The sequence below is a fragment of the Gossypium hirsutum genome, chromosome A13 (assembly GCF_007990345.1).
Source record: "Gossypium hirsutum isolate 1008001.06 chromosome A13, Gossypium_hirsutum_v2.1, whole genome shotgun sequence".
NCBI classification, from domain to species: Eukaryota; Viridiplantae; Streptophyta; class Magnoliopsida; order Malvales; family Malvaceae; genus Gossypium; species Gossypium hirsutum.
This window is the reverse complement of record NC_053436.1, coordinates 11,178,259-11,198,060: the sequence shown is the minus strand read 5'-3', so window position 1 is coordinate 11,198,060 and position 19,802 is coordinate 11,178,259. Positions and strand designations below refer to the sequence as shown.

The 19,802-nt window shown below is 37.5% G+C and overlaps 1 non-coding gene across 1 annotated transcript; it reads right to left on the bottom strand.

Moving 5' to 3' along the window:
- Positions 1 to 6,245: 6,245 nt before the first annotated feature.
- Positions 6,246 to 6,350, bottom strand: LOC121212812 (small nucleolar RNA R71). The gene has a single exon (XR_005908186.1). It is a non-coding gene; the product is annotated as a small nucleolar RNA R71 (small nucleolar RNA).
- Positions 6,351 to 19,802: the final 13,452 nt, after the last annotated feature.

Sequence of the window (19,802 nt, the reverse complement as noted above, 5' to 3'; positions counted from 1 at the left end):
CATTTCACAAGCCAAGAAAATATGTGAACAGAGCATGTTTATTTCACAAGTTAAGAAAATATGTTAACACATGGCTTCTGTGACTAATTTTCCCTTTTCGCTTTTCTCTATTTAATTTACCATTTATAATTTTCGCCCACCACATATCTACATGTTATTAAAATAATTTCCCCACCACATGTTATTTAAATTAAAATACTACATTTATTAAAATCTTAATGGGGTTTGCTTAATTTTCAACTTCTAAATTGAAGGTACTCTTAAAATAAATAAAACATTTTATTTAAATACATATTCATATTTGGAGTAAATTAAGAAAAAAAAGGTGAATTTATTTTTAGAAAAGAAATAGGCATTTTCAATAAAATGTTATTATTATTATTATTAGTTAGGTGGATTGAATTATAACCCCAAACGAATTAAGTTAGGTTTAACACCAAAAGAAAATCCTAACATTGATCTATGCCATTAACTGAAGAATGAAATGTGAAAGTGCAAAAATAGTAATGTAATGTGTACTTTAACTGGGTCATGTTCGCTATTCTTAGACAAATGCCTAACTCCCATGCCTTTTCGCCAAACCAAATTAATTTGTCTTCATTTTCATTTTTGTCGGGTGGTGCGGGTGAGAAAATATAAGAACTATAAGAAAGAGAGCACCAAAATAATTACAGTATGAAGAAGATGCACTGTCAAAAACCTGCAAGAAGAAGATACAGCAGTGAAGAAGAGGAAGAAGCTTACCGTAAAGAAAAGGCTACCGAGACTGCAAATGAAGAAGCAAAAATGAAGAAGCTAAGCTGAGCTGAGCTTAAGGCTAGCTGGAGGTGGCCGACAGAAAACTGGGATTTGGGTGGATCGGTGGAGGTGGTGGTGAGGTGAGCTGGGGATTTGGGTTTTGGAAATAGGAAAAAGGGGAGGAAGGCAGTAGCATAATAAAATGAAAGTGAAAAAAGAAGAAGAATAAAGTTAAAAGACTTAAAGTTAAAAATAAAAAAATAATTTAATATAAAATTCAGGCCGGGCCGGGCCAGGCCCGGGCCAAAAAAATCTTACCCGAGGCCCGACCCGTTTTTTCAACGGGCCTCCTTTTTACCCAAGCCCATTTTTCGGGCCTATATTTTTACCCAAATCCTCCCATTTTTTGGGCGGGCCTTCGAACCGGGCCGAGCCGCCCAGCCCATGATCACCTCTACCTGTGTGTCCCTTTTCTTCCTCCTCTAGGGTGTATTTATAGGCTTTAGAATGCCTAAGAGCCCCTAAAATTAGCCTTTTTCGAATTGGACAAACTTGGGCTCGGCAATGACACGCCCATGTGCGATTACTTAAGCCGTGCTTGAGCCTGCCAAATTGACATGGCTGTGTGGTCTACCCGTGTGAGGAGGTCCAGGCCGTGTTGATTTCGTACTTTGGCCCATTTTCTCTGTTTTTGGCCCCTTTCTCGTTCCTTTTGCTCTCCTATGCTCTCATAAGTATAAAACATGAAATTAAAGCATTAGGAGCATCAAATTCACCAATTCTAATGGGAAATCATCCATAAAATGTGTTAAACATGGGGTAAAAATATGTATAAATTACGGTTTATGAAATACCCCCACACTTAAGCATTTGCTTGTCCTTAAGCAAAATTTTCAACTTATAATTTCTATCGATAATATCTCAAAATAATCCATAGGTAATCATACATTGAGAATTCAACTAAAAGAACATAAAAGTTTCAAACATTCCAAGTTGAGTATTTAATCATTAAAACATAGGTGTCTCCCCTCATCTAAGTAATTACCTTTGATTCAGAATATTACAGAGTTTCACATCGTCACTAAAGATTCACTCAAATCACTCGAGGTGTTTAAGGACAATAAATGAAGCACTCAATAGTCAATAATGAAAAGTCATTACCATAGGCTTACATGAAAATCAAATCTCCATCACTATAATTTAAGATGATACATTAATCAAAAGGTCTTTAGAAGGTTGTAATGAGGCTTGCTTAGGGGGTATGGTTACAAGCTGAAAGAAAGGGTTAGAATCGAGATTGAGTTGAAAAATTACTTAACTAGAAAAATATTTAGTCATCACTTACGTACAACATAACTCCTCTGATTATGGAATTTAAATACTAAAGCTTACAAATAAAAGATCACTACTAATATGTATACATGTTTTTTTTGTTAAGAACAAGTTAAATAACATAGACTAAATATTAAGAACAAGACATAGCTAAGCAATTTATTCAACTCAAATCTCAACAAAAATAGAGATTAATTTAGGGGATTTCAACAATAATGGGTTAAGGGTTAATATTAAGGGTAATACAAGAAAGGGCTTGTTAGGCTCAAGAGGGTTTACTAGGGGTTAATCGTGGAGGTAGGCTTTTCATGGCATAAGTGGGTTAATCCTAAGTGCCTTAATCATTTTGACATATCAAATCAAATGGTGTGGTCTTGACATGCATAATCAAGCAAGTTCTAGAATAACAGTTCAATACTGACGCACTCAAAGTGATAATAAAAGTGAGTATGAAAGAATTAATAGATGCTCAAAAGGCTCAAGAATATCACAAAATTATGGCTTTTTTATGTTTAAAACTTGTGAATTCTAACTCAAAGTAATACCTAAACTTTGGGAAAACAACCTAAAATTTTAAATTCTTAAAAATCAACTTATCATACTTGATTCTCTAATGTCTTGAGGTTTAAACAATCAATGCATAAATGCCTATGTTTTAATTCAAGATATATCAATCAAAGTCATAAGTCAATCAAAATTTATCCTAAATACGATATGAAAGCTTTCCAAGAGAACAAGGCAGTCATTCAGGGATTTTTCTGATAATGAAATAAATACCCCCCACACTTAAGATGTACATTGCCCTCAATGTACAAAGATAGATATTAGAATATAAAAATAAGATAGGGAGAGAAGTGAAACTTCCTGTATGATGAATTCCTCGAACTGAAGTTTTGGAGAGTAATCGGTGCGAGAGTGGAGGAGGATACTCCGGCGGTGGTAGAGGTTCATTAGTCCATAAGTCCTGTGCTAAAAGAATATTATATCTAGTGGTAGCTATGGTCGTGGTCGATCAGGACATGGCAGTCGTGGAGAACCTTTCCCGGTGTAGTTTTTAGTTCCTATGCGATGACGAGCTTAAAAGCTCTATATAACTGTGATAAAATCAGGAACTTTTTAGGGGATATTAGGAAGAATAATTACTCATAAAGAAATAATCGAAATTGATAATTAAAAATAAAATTCTAAAATCTAATAAAAATAAAAAATAGTTTTAATAAAAATTAAAAACATAAAATAATAAATAAATATTTTTAAACATCTTCATCGCTGGATGGTTCGCGAGGTGGGACTGGTGATGAGATGTGGAGGTGCTGACAGATCTGTTGTAGAGTAGCATCAGTGTTATCAAATTGTTGAAAACACTGCTGCTCGAATCGAGTGAGGCGCTCAGAGATGTCAGCATATGAAACCATCGCATGAACTGGACGAGAGGGTGGTGATGGCTGAGTCGGTGGGTCCTCATGTTGTGGAGGGACATCATTAGGAATGTCCTTGTAGGCCTCCTCCTCGGTAGATTGGGTGAGATGATATTGAGGAGGGTAGGTTTCTCGGCGCTTTTCGATCATCCTCATGCTAAGCATGCTCGAGATGCCTTGTGGAGACATATGGCCAATGAGGGTTAAGGATGATTCTTGGGTTGCGGTGCTGAGAAGCCCGAAGTGTCGAACCAATCGAGTAACATAGGGGCTAATGGAGATGACCCCCTTCCTATGCTGCTTCGTTTGGTGCTGAATCGTGAGGGCGATGGAATAGGCAAGGTCGATGACGTGCCCGTGTGACATACACCATAAAAAATAGGCGTTATGAGTGTTGACGACACCAGTGCTCTCTCGCTGTCCTGTAATCGTGTGAGCCAAAATGGAGTGTAGGTACCTCAGAGATGGAGGGAGAGCCGATGCCTTGGAGTGACTAGGATTGTAGGTGGCCCCACCTAGTACAAGTGCGTCTAAGCACCGTAAAGGAGAAGGATGGATGTGGCGATTGAGAGCATGTAAGTCATTCTTCTCCTTGAATTCCTCCGTTTATAAACCCAGTGCTGTACCAAATTCTGGGACGCTGAGCTGGCGGACTAACCCGCCTAGGCGAAATTGGACCGTGTCGGGATCATCGTAGTTCATCATTACGGTCTGAAGATGGAAAATTGAGCATAGTTCCATCATGATCTCGAGGTATGTTGGCTCGATGATCCCAAAGAACAGCTCCCAAGGGTCGGTGGTTAGGGGGCCCGAATCATTTCAGCCAACTAAACTTGTTCTACCGCGGCCCAGTCGATGCAGCGGCCCACAATTAAAGTTCGGGCCATGAGTATTTGGAATAGTTCTTCTTGGGGCCCGATGGGGAACCTTAGGGAAGGGTGACAAACTTCCGCGGTAGGACCCGAGGAAGCTGACGCTCCTTTCCTTTTCTTTGAAGCAGGGACAACGGCCTTTTTACCACGTGAAGATGACATTTTGAACCTGCAATCAAAACCATTACTTTGTTTTCATGAGTGGACAAGGAAGAATGTATCTAAATTCAAAAAGTCATAGATTATGACTAATACTTCAGTCACAACTATCATCACTTAACAATTCTAATCAAACTGATCCATTTTATAGCATACTTTTGTGGCATTGCATGATAATAGCATGAATAATAATAAAAGATATATATAAAAAAATTTGGCAAATAACAAGAAGCATTTGAAAAGTATGAGGATTGAGTTAAAATATTTGAAAAAGGCATGAGTATTCCACCTATCCTAACCATGAATATTTTACTTTTAATTAATCCAATGGAGTAAAGAAATCTTGTAATGAAATAAAAAAAACTTGAACATGAAAAAAATGAAAATTATTCTAGATTATGACATTTAAAAGTGACTAAGAGTAAATTTGTCATAATTAAGTGGAGTTGATTGTATGCCTAGAGATAGGGTGACAAGATTTTGCCGGATTAGGATAAAACCTAATAAGGGAGTCCATAGGTCGAGTTAATGTAACACTAGGTGTTAATTAGAAAGAGATTTCAATTAATCAACCTAGGGTTAGACGTTATTAGTCCCGAGAGAGAGATAATAATATAACTTAGAGATTTCTACAGATCAAGTCAAATGAATAAATCGTCTGATTCATAGTCAAATAACAAGTGAAGTCTAGGTGGATTTTTCCTTGGGTATTGTCTTAATCAATCGAGTTTTCCCAAAAGCTTTTCCCAATTTTCCCTCTCTGCACCCTTAGTTTAGTTAAGTAGTTTAGATAAACAAATCCCTTAATTTTTAGGCTAGATAATAAAAAGAAAGTAATTACTAGTACTCTTGGTTCCTTTGGGTTCGACAATCCGGTCTTGCTAAAGCTATACTACTGTTCGATAGGTACAGTTGCCTTCATCGTGATAATAGTTAGTTTCAAGAACGATTAATTATAAATCTTTAAAACCTATCGCGAATATCACGTATCAAGTTTTTGGCACCGTTGCCGGAGAACTAAGATATTAGGAACACTCGATTTTTATTACTTTAGCCATTTTACTTTATTTGCAATTTAAATTTTTATTTTTTTTCTTTTCTAATTTTTTCTTTTATTCGTTCCTGGCAGGTTTTTATAGTGTATGACTAGAAGAAACTCATCGAGACCATTATTGTTTGATAGTGAGAACGATCACACAGTTCACAGAAATCGAAGAGAAATAAGGCGAAACTTACGATACACAGGGGAAGAGTAAGAGGACGATACTTCAACCACAACCGAAGAGATGGCTGAAATCCAAGAAAATCCGCTACCTCCTGCGATTGCCGCTGATCTAGTAAATTAGAATCCTGCTCCGCATACTATGTATGATTATGCTAAACGTTCTTTAACAGGAACTGAATCGAGCATAGTTAGGCCTGCTGTTGCTGCGAATAATTTTGAACTGAAACCTAACATTATTCAAATGATCCAACAGTTTGTTTAGTTTGATGGTTTGCAGGACGAGGGCCCAAACGCTCATTTTGGTGAATTTCTTAGAATTTTGCGACACTTTTAAAATCAATGGTGTTTTTGATGATGCCATTTGCCTTCGGTTATTCCCTTTTTCATTGAGGAACAAAGCTAAACAGTGGTTGAACTCGTTACCACGAGGGTCAATCACTACTTGGGAACAAATGACTGAAAAGTTTTTATTAAAATATTTTTCGCCGGCTAAAACGGCTAAATTACATAATGATTTCTCTTCTTTAGTGCAGATGGATTTAGAACACTCCACGGTGCATGGGAGAGATACAAGGACCTTTTGCAAAGATGCCCTCACCATGGGTTACCACTCTGGCTACAGGTTCAAACATTTTACAATGGCCTGAATCCTTCGACTAGACAGATGATTGACGCAGCTGCTGGTGAAACTATCAATAATAAGACACCTGAGGATGCTTATGAATTTATAGACGAAATGTCACTGAATAATTATCAATGGCAAGTCATGAGGAAAAAGCCAACGAAAACAGTCGACATTTTTAACGTCGATTCGGTCACTATGCTCTCTAATCAGGTAGAACTTTTGAATAGAAAAATTGATGATTTTCTTGGTTCTTCACAGGTTCACCCAGTAATTAGTGTGAAGCAAGTGGAGGTGGATCAAGCAATTCAAAATACCTACCCTATTGCCACAACATGGAGAATGAGCAGTTAAATTACATGGGTAATAATCCTCGATCTCAAAATAATCCTTATAGTAATACTTACAATACAGGACGGATGAACCACCCAAATTTCTCATGAGGAGGCTAAGGGAATCAGAGACCACCAACACTTTCAGGCTTCCAACAACAACCTTACCAGCAAGACAAAAAGCTAAACCTTGAGGAAATGCTAACAAAATTCATCTCGGTGTCATAAACTCGTTTCCAAAATAGCAATACAGCACTTAAAAATCAACAAGCGTCGATCCAAGGGCTCGAAACTCAGATAGGTCAGCTCGCTAAATTGATATATGAACGACCACAAGGTAGCTTGCCGAGTAACACTGAATCTAACCCAAAGGAGCAACTTAATGTAATTACCATTCAAGATGAGGAAGGGTTAGTTGCACCTGAACTAGAATCGAGGCAAGAAACTGTGGTAAGTAAAGGTAAAGGTGAGGTGGACCACAATGACCAGAAATCGGTAAGTAAAGAGTACAAACCTCGTGTGCCATATCTCAATGTGACAAGGAAAGACTGCACATATGAACAATTTGGTAAATTCCTTAAATTATTAAAGAAGTTACATATTAACTTACAGTTTATTGAAGCTCTTTCGCAGATGCCAAACGTAGTCAAATTCCTAAAGGAGCTTTTAACAAATAAGCGAAAGTTGGATGAGGCGTCGCATGTGAAGCTAAATGCAGTTTGCTCAGCCATACTAAAGAATAAGCTGGCCAACAAATTAAAAGATCCAGGGAGTTTTACGATTCACTGTTTAATTGGTAGCCTAGATGTTAATAATGCTTTGGCTGATTTACGGGCTAGTATCAATGTTATGCCTTGCAAAATGTTTAAGCAACTAGGTCTTGGAAAACCTAAACAAACTAGGATGAGTATTCAATTAGCCGATAAAACAATCAGATTTCCTAGGGGAATTATTGAAGATGTACTCGTTAAAATTGACAAATTTATATTCCCAGTTGATTTCGTTGTTCTAGACATAGAGGAAGATAGTAACGTTCCTTTAATTTTAGGGAGGCCCTTTTTTGCAACCACTAAAACAATAATTGATGTTGGCACAGGTGAACTCACACTTTGTGTGGGAGACGAAATAATCACCCCTCAAGCTCGTAATACGAGTAACACATCAAAAATTGAATATGGTTGTATAAATCATTCTACTAAAACTGACCATGTGGTGCAACCTACTTTACAGGAAATGAGTTCGAAGAACCTACATGAGCCATGTTCAAGCAATAACAAAGGACCTATCTATGAAGAACGAAGGCTACAAATCGAGGAATTAGATGAATGACAGACACATAAACTGAGGATACACGATAAACCAAAACCACGCCATGACGAGCTCAATGTCGCACCAAATCAACTTAAGGTTGGAGACAAAGTACTACTAGATGCAATAGACCCTCGTATTGCCACTTCTAAACCTAACGGAGCAATCCCTCTTACGGTACTCAATATTTTCTCGTATGGTAGAGTCGAGGTAATTTATCCCAAATTCGGCACCTTTAAGGTAAACAGTACTCGTCTTAAACCTTATGTTGATAAAATTGATAGTAGGGATGAGGAGTGTAAACTCCTCGCACCACCATGACCATGCACCAGAAAGGTAAGTCGAGCTTAGACTATAAATAAGTGCTTCCCGAGAGGCAACCCGAGCACTAAAGATGTTAACCTCTTTAAAATTTTAGTTTTTAACATCTAATTACTAATTAAGTCCACTGAACACAGGATTTCTAGAACCACACAGCCTGGCACACGGGCGTTCCATAGGCCGTACACATACCACGGGAGGTAACACGGCCGTGCGATATGGTCGTGTGAAAACAGAGCAAAAATGTTTCCCCAACACGGGATCTAATAAGTTGCCACAGGCTTATGACATGGCCGTGGGAAATCCTGCCAAATTAATATGGATGTGCGACACGACTGTGCCCCTCGATCGTGGTCGAGAATGTCAAAATAACAAGGGCGTGTGCCTGTATACACGGGCGTAGGAGAAGCGAACGAAGAATGACACAGTCGTGCAACATGGCCATGTGCACCAAGGCGCCCAATTTCGAAAACCACAAAACGCACGGGCTGAAATGAGGGCACATGGGCATACCCCATGGCCGTGTGCCCCAATTTCTTTATAAATACCTATTATTTATTTTATCTTTCTCTTTATATTTTGAAATTACTTTTTATTTCCTTTTAATACTATTTTATCTTTAGATTTTATAATTTTTATTCGGTTATTTCTTGACGAGTAATTATGCTTCTTTATATTTCCTAAAAAGTTCCTGATTCTATCACAATTATAAGGAGCTCCAAAGCTCACTATTACTTAGGAACTTGCAACTCCATTGGAAAAGGTTCTCCATGACTGCCAAATCCTGCCCGACCACCACGATAACGTCTTTGCTGGACAGTATGGTTGTGAAACCCAACCTCTACCACCACCGTAGTATCCTCCTCCACTCTCATCATTGCCTTGGCCGATTATTCTCCATAACTCCAGTTCAAGGAGTTCATTCATCATTCAGGATGTTTCACTTCTCTCCCTATCTTATGATAATATATCTATATTTTTCAATATATCTATCTTTGTACATTGAGAGCAATGTACATCTTAAGTGTAGGGGGTCTTCTATATCATTATTAGAAATCCCTAAATTTTGTCTTATTCTCATGTGAATCACTCATATCACTATTAGAATGAATTTTAATTAATTTATAATTTTTATTGATATGTCTTGAATCAAAACATAGGCATTTATGCATTGATTATTTAAACTTTAAGACATTAGGGAATCAAGCATGATAAGTTGATTTTTGAAGAATTAAAAACTTTTAGGTTATTTTCCTAAGTTTAGGTATTACCTTGAGTTGAAATTCACAAGTTTAAACATCAAAAAGCCATAATTTTTGTGAGATCTTGAGCCTTTTAGAGCATATTTTATTTCTTTCATGCTCACTTTTATTATGAGTGCGTCAGTTTGATTTGTTATTCTAGAACTTGCTTGATTATGCATATCAAGACCACACTATTTGATTTGATATGTCAAGATGATAAAGGGATTTAGGTTTAACTCACTCACTCCATAAAAGCCTACCTTCATTATTAACCCTTAGTAAACCCCTTTGAACCTAACAAGCCATTAATTGATTTACCCTCAATGTTAACCCATAACCCATTATTGTTGAAATCCCCTAATTTGATCCCTATTTTTTTCGAGATTTGATTTGAATTTATTGCTTAGTTATGTCTTATTCTTTGTTGCAATAAATAAGTTCTATGTTATTTTACTTGCTCTTAAAAAAAATAAAAAATAATAATTATATACATATTTAGTAATAGTAATTCGTCGTTTTTGAGCTTAAAGTATTAATTCCATATTCTGAGAATAAGCTCACTTGTATTCAACTGATGACTAGTTATTTTTTTAGCTAGGTAATTTTTCAATTCAATTTTGATTCTAACCTTTTCTTTCAGCTTGTGACCACATCCCCTAACAAAAGCCACATTACAACCCTCTAAAGACCTTTTTGATTGATGTATCATTTCAATATGGTGGTGGAGATTTGATTTTCAAGCAATCCTATGGTAATAACTTTTCATATTGACTAATGAGTATTTTATTTGATGTCCTTAAACACCTTGAGTGATTTGAGCGAATCTTTAGTGAGGATGTTAAACTCTGTGATATTTTGATCAAAGGTAATCACTTAGATGAGGGGAGACACCTATGTTTTCGTGATAAAATGCTCAACTTGGAATGTTTGAAACTTTGATGTACTTTTAGTTGAATTTTCAATGTATAAATACTTATGGATTATTTTGAGATATTATTGATAGGGATTATAAATTGAGAAGAATTTATTTTGATTATAAGTTAAGGATTTTGCTTGAGGACAAGCAAATGCTTAAGTGTGGGGGTATTTGATAAACCGTAATTTATACATATTTTTATCCCATGCTTAGCACATTTATGGATGATTTCTCCTTAGATTTGGTGAATCCGATGCTCCTAATTCTTTAATTTCATGTTTTATACTTAACTGAGCATATGAGAGTAAAAAGAGTGAGAAATGGGCCGAAAACGGAGAAAATGGACCCACGTGGGAAATCAACACGGCCTGGACTTCCTCACGCAGGCTATCACACGACTGTGTACATTTGGCAAGATCGAAGCACGACTTACACGGGTAGACTAAACGCCCGTGCCTATTCAACAACCTTGACCGCGGGCTGGAGTAATCGCATATGGGCGTGTCACTCCCAAGTATAGTCATATTCGAAAAAGGCCACTTTTGAGGGCTCTTAGGCATTCTGAAGCCTATTTAAATACCTGAGGAGGCACTTAGAAGAAACACATGGAGCATGAGGCAAGGAACTACTCAAGGGAAGCCGATTGATCCATCTCAAAAGCTGGATTCATCATCAAGACTGAAGATCTCCCTTCAATTTTCATTCAGGGGTTTTGGGTTTTTTTTATATTTTGTTATCTTTATTCTTTCGAGATGTTTTCTTTCATAAGTATGAACTAAACCCCCCAAATACCTAAGGAGAATGAAACCTAAGACGGATCTTGTTATTATTATCTGAATTGTATGATAAATATTTGACTTGTTCTTAATTATTGTTTTAATATTTCAAGATATTGATTCAATTTATTGCTCTTATTCAGAGGAGGAAAAGACCCTGTCTAAGAGTAAATTTATCGTAATTAAGCGGAGTTGATTTCACGCCTAGAGATAGGGTGATAAGATTTTGCCGGATTAGGGTGAAACCTAATAAGAGAGTCCATAGATCGAGTTAATGCAACACTAGGTGTTAATTAGAAAGAGATTTCAATTAATCAACCTAGGGTTAGACATTATTAGTCTCGAGAGAGTGATAATAATATAACTTAGGGATTTCTACGGATCAAGTCAAATGAATAAATTGTCTGATTCATAGTCAAATAACAAGTGAAGTCTAAGTGGATTTTTCCTTGGGTATTGTCTTAATCAATCGAGTTTTCCCAAAAGCTTTTCCCAATTTTCCCTCTGTGCACCCTTAGTTTAGTTAAGTAGTTTAGATAAACAAATCCCTTAATTTTTAGGCTAGAAATAAAAAGAAAGTAATTACTAGTACTCTTGGTTCCTTTGGGTTCGACAATCCGGTCTTGCTAAAGCTATACTACTATTCGATAGGTACACTTCCTATCATCGTGATAATAGTAAGTTTCAAGAATGATTAATTATAAATCTTTAAAACCTGTCGCGAATATCACGTATCATTAGTTTAAATGTCGAAAAGGCATTAGCTGATTTAGGTGCAAGTATTTATTTGATGCCTTATAAAATGTTCAAGCAACTTGGTCTTGGGGAACCGAAACCCACTAAGATGAGTATCCAATTAGCTGATAGATCTGTTAAGTATCCTAGGGGTATTATTGAGGATGTGCTTGTAAAAGTTGATAAGTTTATATTCCATGTTGATTTTGTTGTGCTTGACATGGATGAGGACGTTGAGGTACCTTTAATCTTAGGGTGTCCCTTTTTAGCCACTGCTAAAGCTGTTATTGATGTGGGTGATGGTAAACTTGTGCTCAGGGTTGGTGATGAAGAGATTACCTTTAAAATCTATGATGCCATGCGATTCTCTAGAGAGTAAGATGATTCCTGTTATTTTATTGATTCTATTGATCATTCTGTTCAAGATTCTTTTTAGGAAATTGCTCCTAAGGATACGTTGGAGCTGTGTCTCTTTCAAGAAAAGGGGGAAGATGACGCTACCACTGAGTTAGGGAAGATACAAACTAATGAACCCTCTCCAAGACAAGCAAAATATGAAGGTATTAAGGTTAACGATGAACTTAAGCAAAAACCCTCTATTGAAGAACCTTCCAAATTGGAACTAAAGCAATTGCCAAATCACCTGGAATACGCATTCCTTAGAGATAATTCTACATGACCAGTGATTATTTCTTCTAACTTGTAACCCAAGAAGAAAGAAGAGTTACTCCAAGTATTAAGAGAACTTAAAAGGGCCATAGCTTGGAAATTTTCTGACATTAAAGGGATCAGCGCTTCCTTTTGCACCCACAAAATTTTAATGAAGGATGAATATAAACCCTGTGCAAGCCTCAAAGACGACTGAACGCCAACATGAAAAAAGTTGTTAAAGCTGAGGTAATTAAACTTCTAGATGCTGGAGTCATTTATCCTATTTTGACAGTTCTTGGGTAAGCCCGGTGCAGGTTGTTTCTAAGAAGGGAGGCATGACTGTTGTAGCCAACGAGAAGAATGAATTAATCCCAACAAGAACAGTAATAGGTTGGAGAGTTTGCATTGACTATAGGAAGTTGAACGATGCCACAAGAAAAGGTCACTTTCCCTTACCATTCATTAATCAGATGTTGGAAAGATTATCTGCGCATATGTATTATTGCTTCCTAGATGGACTCTCTGGTTACTTCCAAATCCCAATAGCTCCTGAAGACCAAGAGAAAATGACATTTACATGTCCATACAGTACGTTTGCTTATAGATGAATGCCTTTTGGATTATGTAATGCTCCAGCTACTTTTCAGCAATGCATGTTGGCCATTTTTGATGAACTCGTAGAAGACATTATGGAGGTATTTATGGATGAATTCTCGGTATTCGGTAACTCTTTTCATCTTTGCCTTAAAAATTTAAAACGAGTTCTAATGAGATGTGAGGAAACAAACCTTGTACTGAATTGGGAAAAATGTCACTTCATGGTTCGTGAAGGGATTGTGTTAGGCCACAAAATTTCTAGTAAAGGAGTCGAGGTTGACAAAGCGAAAATTGAAACCATTGAGAAACTACCTCCCCCTAGTTCAGTTAAGGCTATTCGAAGCTTTTTAGGACATGCTGGATTTTATAGAAGATTTACTAAGGATTTTTCTAAAATAGCTAAGCCTTTAACAAATTTACTAGAAAAAGATGTGTCTTTCGATTTCAATCAGGAATGTTTAGAAGCATTTAATACTCTTAAGGATAAATTAATTAATGCTCCAATTGTAGTTGCACCTGATTGGAATTTACCTTTTGAACTAATGTGTGATGCGAGTGATTTTGCAGTAGGTGCAGTTCTTATATAGCAAAAAGATAAGCATTTTCAACTGATCTATTATGCTAATAAGACATTGACAGCCGCACAAGAAAATTATACGACGACTGAGAAAGAATTGTTGGCTATGGTTTTTACATTTGATAAATTTAGACCATATTTAATATTATCTAAAGTTTTCATTTACACTGACCATTCAACTCTTCAATACCTCCTTACTAAAACAGATTCAAAACCTCGACTAATAAGATGAATTTTATTGTTGCAAGAATTCGATTTAGAAATTCAAGATAAGAAGGGAGCAGAAAATCTTGCAGCAGATCATCTGTCCAGATTAGAAAATCCACATCTTAAGGAGCTTGATGAACATAAGATAAATGACTCGTTCCTTGAAGAACAACTCTTTGCTTTATTTAGCTACTAACGTTACACCAAAAGGGTTGACACATCAGCAAAAGAAACTATTCTTTACTAATGTGAAAAACTACTTTTGGGAAGATCCTTTTCTTTTCCGTATATGTGCAGATCAAGTCATTAGAAGATGTGTTACGAAGTCAGAAGCAATTAAAATCTTGGAACATTGCCACTCAAGACCGACTGAAGGACATTACAGTGGGACTGGGACTGCACATAAAATGCTCGAATCAGGTTTTTATTGGCTCACACTATTCAAAGATGCCAACAGGTATGTTACTTCTTGTGATAAATGCCAACAAACAGGTAATATCTCCAAACATGACGAAATGCCTCAAACGTACATGCTTTCGTGTGAAATATTTGATGTATAGGGTATTGATTTTATGGGTCCATTCCCTAGCTCATTTGGGAATAAATACATCTTAGTAATCATTGATTTTATGTCCAAATGGGTGGAAGCCCAAGCTTTACCTACTAATGATGCTAGAGTGGTGGTGAGGTTCCTTAAGAAACTTTTCTCTCGATTTGGAACACCTAGAGCAATTATCAGTGATAGGGGTACTCATTTTTGTAATGCTTAATTTGATAAAACCCATAAGAAATATGGATTTTACCACAAAACAGCTACTCTTTACCATCCTCAAACTAGTGGACAAGTCGAAGTAGCAAACCGAGAGCTTAAACGTATCCTAGAAAAGACTGTATAGTCAAATAAGAAGGATTGGGCAATGAAAGTAGATGATGCTTTATGGGCCTATAGAACTGCTTTTACGACCCCCATAAGAGCATCTCTTTACAAACTTGTTTATGGGAAAAGTTTTCATGTACCATTCGAATTAAAGCATAAAGCATTTTTGGCTATGAAATTCCTAAACTTTGATCCCAAACTCACAGGTGAGAAGAGATTGATGCAGCTGAACGAGTTAGATGAATGACGAGCTAATGCATATAAGAACTCACGATTATACAAGGAAGTAACGAAGTGCCGCCATGATGCTCGTTTAAAGCGAGACAAGCAATTTGAAGCTAAAGATCTTATACTACTATACAACTCAAGGCTCAAATTGTTTCCTGGGAAGCTAAAATCATGATGGTCAGGTCCTTTCGTAGTCCAAATCGTTTTTCCATATGGCACAGTAGAGATAAGTCATCCAACCCAAGGCACTTTCAAGGTAAACGGTCATCATCTTAAACTTTATAATGGTGAGGATTTTAAAGATAATAGAGAGGAGCTACGGCTCCGCGAACTTGCCTAAATATGCCTACAAGGTAAAGTCGAGCTTAGACTTTAAATAAGCACTCCTCGGGAGGCAACATGATCACTAACCCCACTAAATAAGTTTATTTTTCTCTCATTTTTCATAGTTTAACTACAGGTATTTTTGACACACCCGGCCTGACACACGGGCGTGTCCTAGGTCGTGTGGTCACCACGGGTTGGAGAAATGGGCATGCCTTGAGTCATGAAAAACTTTTAAAACCTTAGTGTTGACATTCGACAGTGGCTAACATGGCCTGGACACACGGGCGTGTCCATGGCCATGTTAAAACAGGACAAACATTTTCCTAAGTCAAAGTGACACACAGGCTACAATTACTAGCCACGGCCGTGCGAACCACACGGCTGAGGGACACGAGTGTGTCGCAGACCCTGTTGAAACTGCACTCAAATTTCCTAAAAATTGGTAGAGGCACGAAATGCGTTAAATCACCAAGATCATGTCCAAAAGCCTTGGGCAATGCTGACTACAGAACACGGGCGTGGAGAGTTTGACATGAGCGTGGGCATAGCAAACCAGCCAGCACATGGCCGTGCGATGCGCCCATGTGGCACACTGGCATGTCCACAAACTGTGGGTGACACTGACTTAAATCATTAGACCATAAGCACAAATTAAGACCCAGATGTGTTGGAACTTACACGGGCGTGGGAGAAGCGAACGAAAGAGTACATGGACGTGCGATGCAATCGTGTGGGCTATACGGCTTAGGTACACAGGCGTGTCTAAAAGGCTACGTGTGATACTGACTCAAATTTCACTAAAAGCACAGCCTAAGAGTGAGACGCACAGGCATGGGCCACGGCTGTATGGCCCAAAATGGGGCCTGCACGATCGTGGCCCCTTTTTTAATTGAAAACCCTAACCCTAAAATTTCCCCATCCCTATTTAAGCCTACAATTCATAACCCCCTTACCCTGACCACCACTCCCCAACGAGCCACCAGCAATCTATTCCCCCTCCCCTTCCTTCACACAAGTTTTCACTCACACCTAACTCAACTCCGGCCACCAACCCCAACTACTCAGCCACCATTACATGCCCACGACGAGTTCACCACCATCACTCACCGCCGTTAACAGCACTACCATCGTCCCTCCTACACCAAACATCACCGGTTCCCTCATTCTCTTCCCTTTATTATTTTTAATAACTCTCTAATTCATTCTTTATTTTCTATTTTATTTTTTATCACTAATTTTCCTTTACTTATTTTCACGACTTGATTTCAAGATGAGTACTGATTCATAAACATTGTAATTCACATAGCTTGTTACTATGTTTCTAAACGTTACGATTCCAGGTTAACTGTTGATGTTATTAGTTTATTTGGGTGTTTAGGTGTTTAGTTTATTTAACTGTTGAGTTTTTTTCACTATGTCATGATTTATCCATATTATTTCAATATTTTTGTCGCTATTGTTACTACAGGTATTCAGCATACTTGAGTGGGCATACATTATTTTTGTCAATTGATTCTATCATCTTATGACTTAGTGCATCTTCAGTGATGTTTCCTTGCTTTCTTTCAGGAACACATGGCAAATACTCATGGTAAAAAGTCTGCAGTCCCAGCTTCTAAAAAGAGAAAGGGGTCAGATGCAACCTCCTTGAGTGCGACCACTGAGGTGCGCTATCCTTTTCTCCAATTCCCACCAGGACCTCAGGAGGAGTTGTTTTAGATTCTACGTGCCGACCCCTTGGTGTAGGCCAGTGCATCGATTAGGCCGCATTAGACTAGGTCCACCTAGCTAACTTAGTTTGAGCCATTCACACTACCCCTCCATGGGACCATTTCTTCGACATCGTAGAGTCGATTTATATAGAGCTAACTTTGGAACTGTGCTCGACATTCCACCTCCAGATAGTCATGGCAGAGTTCGATGACCCAGGCACCATTCAGTTCTGACTTGGCAATCTAGTGCGTCAACTAAGTGTCCTAGAGTTCCGCGTGGCCTTGGAACTTTATACCGACGAATTTATGGAGGCTAATGATTTTCCCCAAGCTCACCGTCATATTCATTATTCACCCTCATCCTGTTGGGAAGATCTCTCACCTACAGTAGGATCCTATAATCCCAGTCGTTCGAAGGCATTAGCTCTCTCCCCAGCCCTACGATACATTCACGTACTACTTATCCACACTTTAACAGGGCGATGAGAGAGCACTGGAGCCGTTAATACTCACGACGCATACTTCTTATGGAGCATGAGGAAATGGCATGTCTTAGATCTCGCATACTTTATCGCCCTCACTTTTCTCCATCAGACCGAGCAACACAGAAAGGGAGTCATCTGCATCGGCCCTTATGTGACTATCTAGCTCGACGTCCTCATCACTCGCACTCATCAGTTAGATGTCCCCACAAGGCATCTCAAGTATGCTCCACATGAGGATGATAGAGCATCATCGTGGGTTCGATCCTCATCAATATTGATTAGCATGAGCTACCGATCAGGATGGCCCCAAGGATATTACTGACGATATCCCTTCCTTTCATGAGAACCCACCTTCTGAGCCACCGCCAAGTCACAGACCAGTTCATGCGGCTGCTTCATTGATAGAAGTTTCTAACCACCTAACTCGATTCGAGCAATATTGCACCTAGCAGTTCAACAGCTCCGCTCAGCGATTCGACAGTATAGAGGCGACTCTACAACAAATTTTCCAGCATTTCCACATTTCGCCTCCAGCACCACCACCTAAAGATCCAGCTGCCGATGAAGACTTTTGAGTCCATTTATTTTCACTTTTTTTTGCTTTTCCTTTTATTTTTATTTTTATTTTATTTTTTTTATTTTTCAGGTTTTAAAAGACTTTTATTAGTATATTTTGAACCCCTTAATTATATGGTTGTTCCTTTATGAGTAACCATAACAATCCCATCGTTATAACTCCCTAAAAGATTACTGGTGATATCGCAGTTTCAAAAGGTTCAGTCGATTGGTGCTACTCAGGAATATACAAACAATCCTATGGGGAAAGATAATCCACGACTGCCGTGTCCTGCTCGACCACGACCATAGCCACCATGACACCGACCACCACGATAACCTCTTCCCTTAGTGCTGTGATTGTGGAACCCAACCTTTACCACCACCTTCACCTCTGCCTAGTTACACATGCACTCCATTTCCAATGTTTATGAATCCGTTTTCGCTATTCCAAGGACTACATCCAAATTTAGGACAGTTTCGCTTCTATCCCTCTTGTATGATATTATGCTTATATTGTTATTATCTATCTTTGTACATTGAGGACAATGTACATCTTAAGTGTGGGGAGGTTATTTATATGGTTATCAGAAAATCCCTGAATTTTTATCTCGTTCTCAAATAATTTTCTCATATTATTATTAGAATGAATTCTGATTGATTTATAATTTTTATGTGTTGAATTAAATCATAGGTAATTGTGCATTGATTGTTTAAACTTTAAGACAGTAGCGAATCAAGCATGATAAGTTGACTTTGAGAATTAAATTTGCTAGGTTGTTTCCCCGAATTGAGGTATTATCTTAAAGTTTTGAATTTACAGGATTGACATCAAATACCCATAATTTTCGTGAGATTTTGAGCCTTTTAGAGCATATACCTTTCTTGCTCACTTATTTTATTGGTTATGAATGTGTCAACATTGATTTGTTATTCTAGAACTTACTTCGATTATGCATGTCAATACCACACCTTTGATTTGATATACTGAGATGATAAAGACACTTAGGTTTTAACCCATTTACCCCATAAAAAGCCTACCCACATAATTGACCCTTAATGAACCCCTTTGAGCCTTAACCATTGTTTCTTGATTTTTCCCTTAATGTTAACCCACAACTTAACCCTTTTTGATTCGTTAAGAATTTATCCCTTTTTATTGACTCCTTTTTTATCAAGATTTGATTTGATTAGTTACCTAACTATGTTCGTTCATTTCAGTTGCTGAAGTAATTTTTAATATGTATTTCCCATTATTGTACTTGTTCTTTTTTTTAAAAAAAAATCGTATATTTATATTCATGTAATTACATATTGTTATAAAGAGCTTGGATAAGTTAAAGTTATTATATTGAGAAAAAGCTAACTTCATTAGTTTTGGATAGTTTTAATTCTGTAATTAGCTTTATTTTTCTAAGTTTGGTAATTTATTAAATTAATCTCTATTCTAACCCTCTTTTTCAGCCTTTATCCACAGCTTTAACCCAAGCCCCATTACAACCCTGTTAAAGACCTTTTGATTTGTGTATCATCTCAGATATAGTGGTGGAGATTTGATTTTCATGCAAGCCTATGGTAATAACTTTTC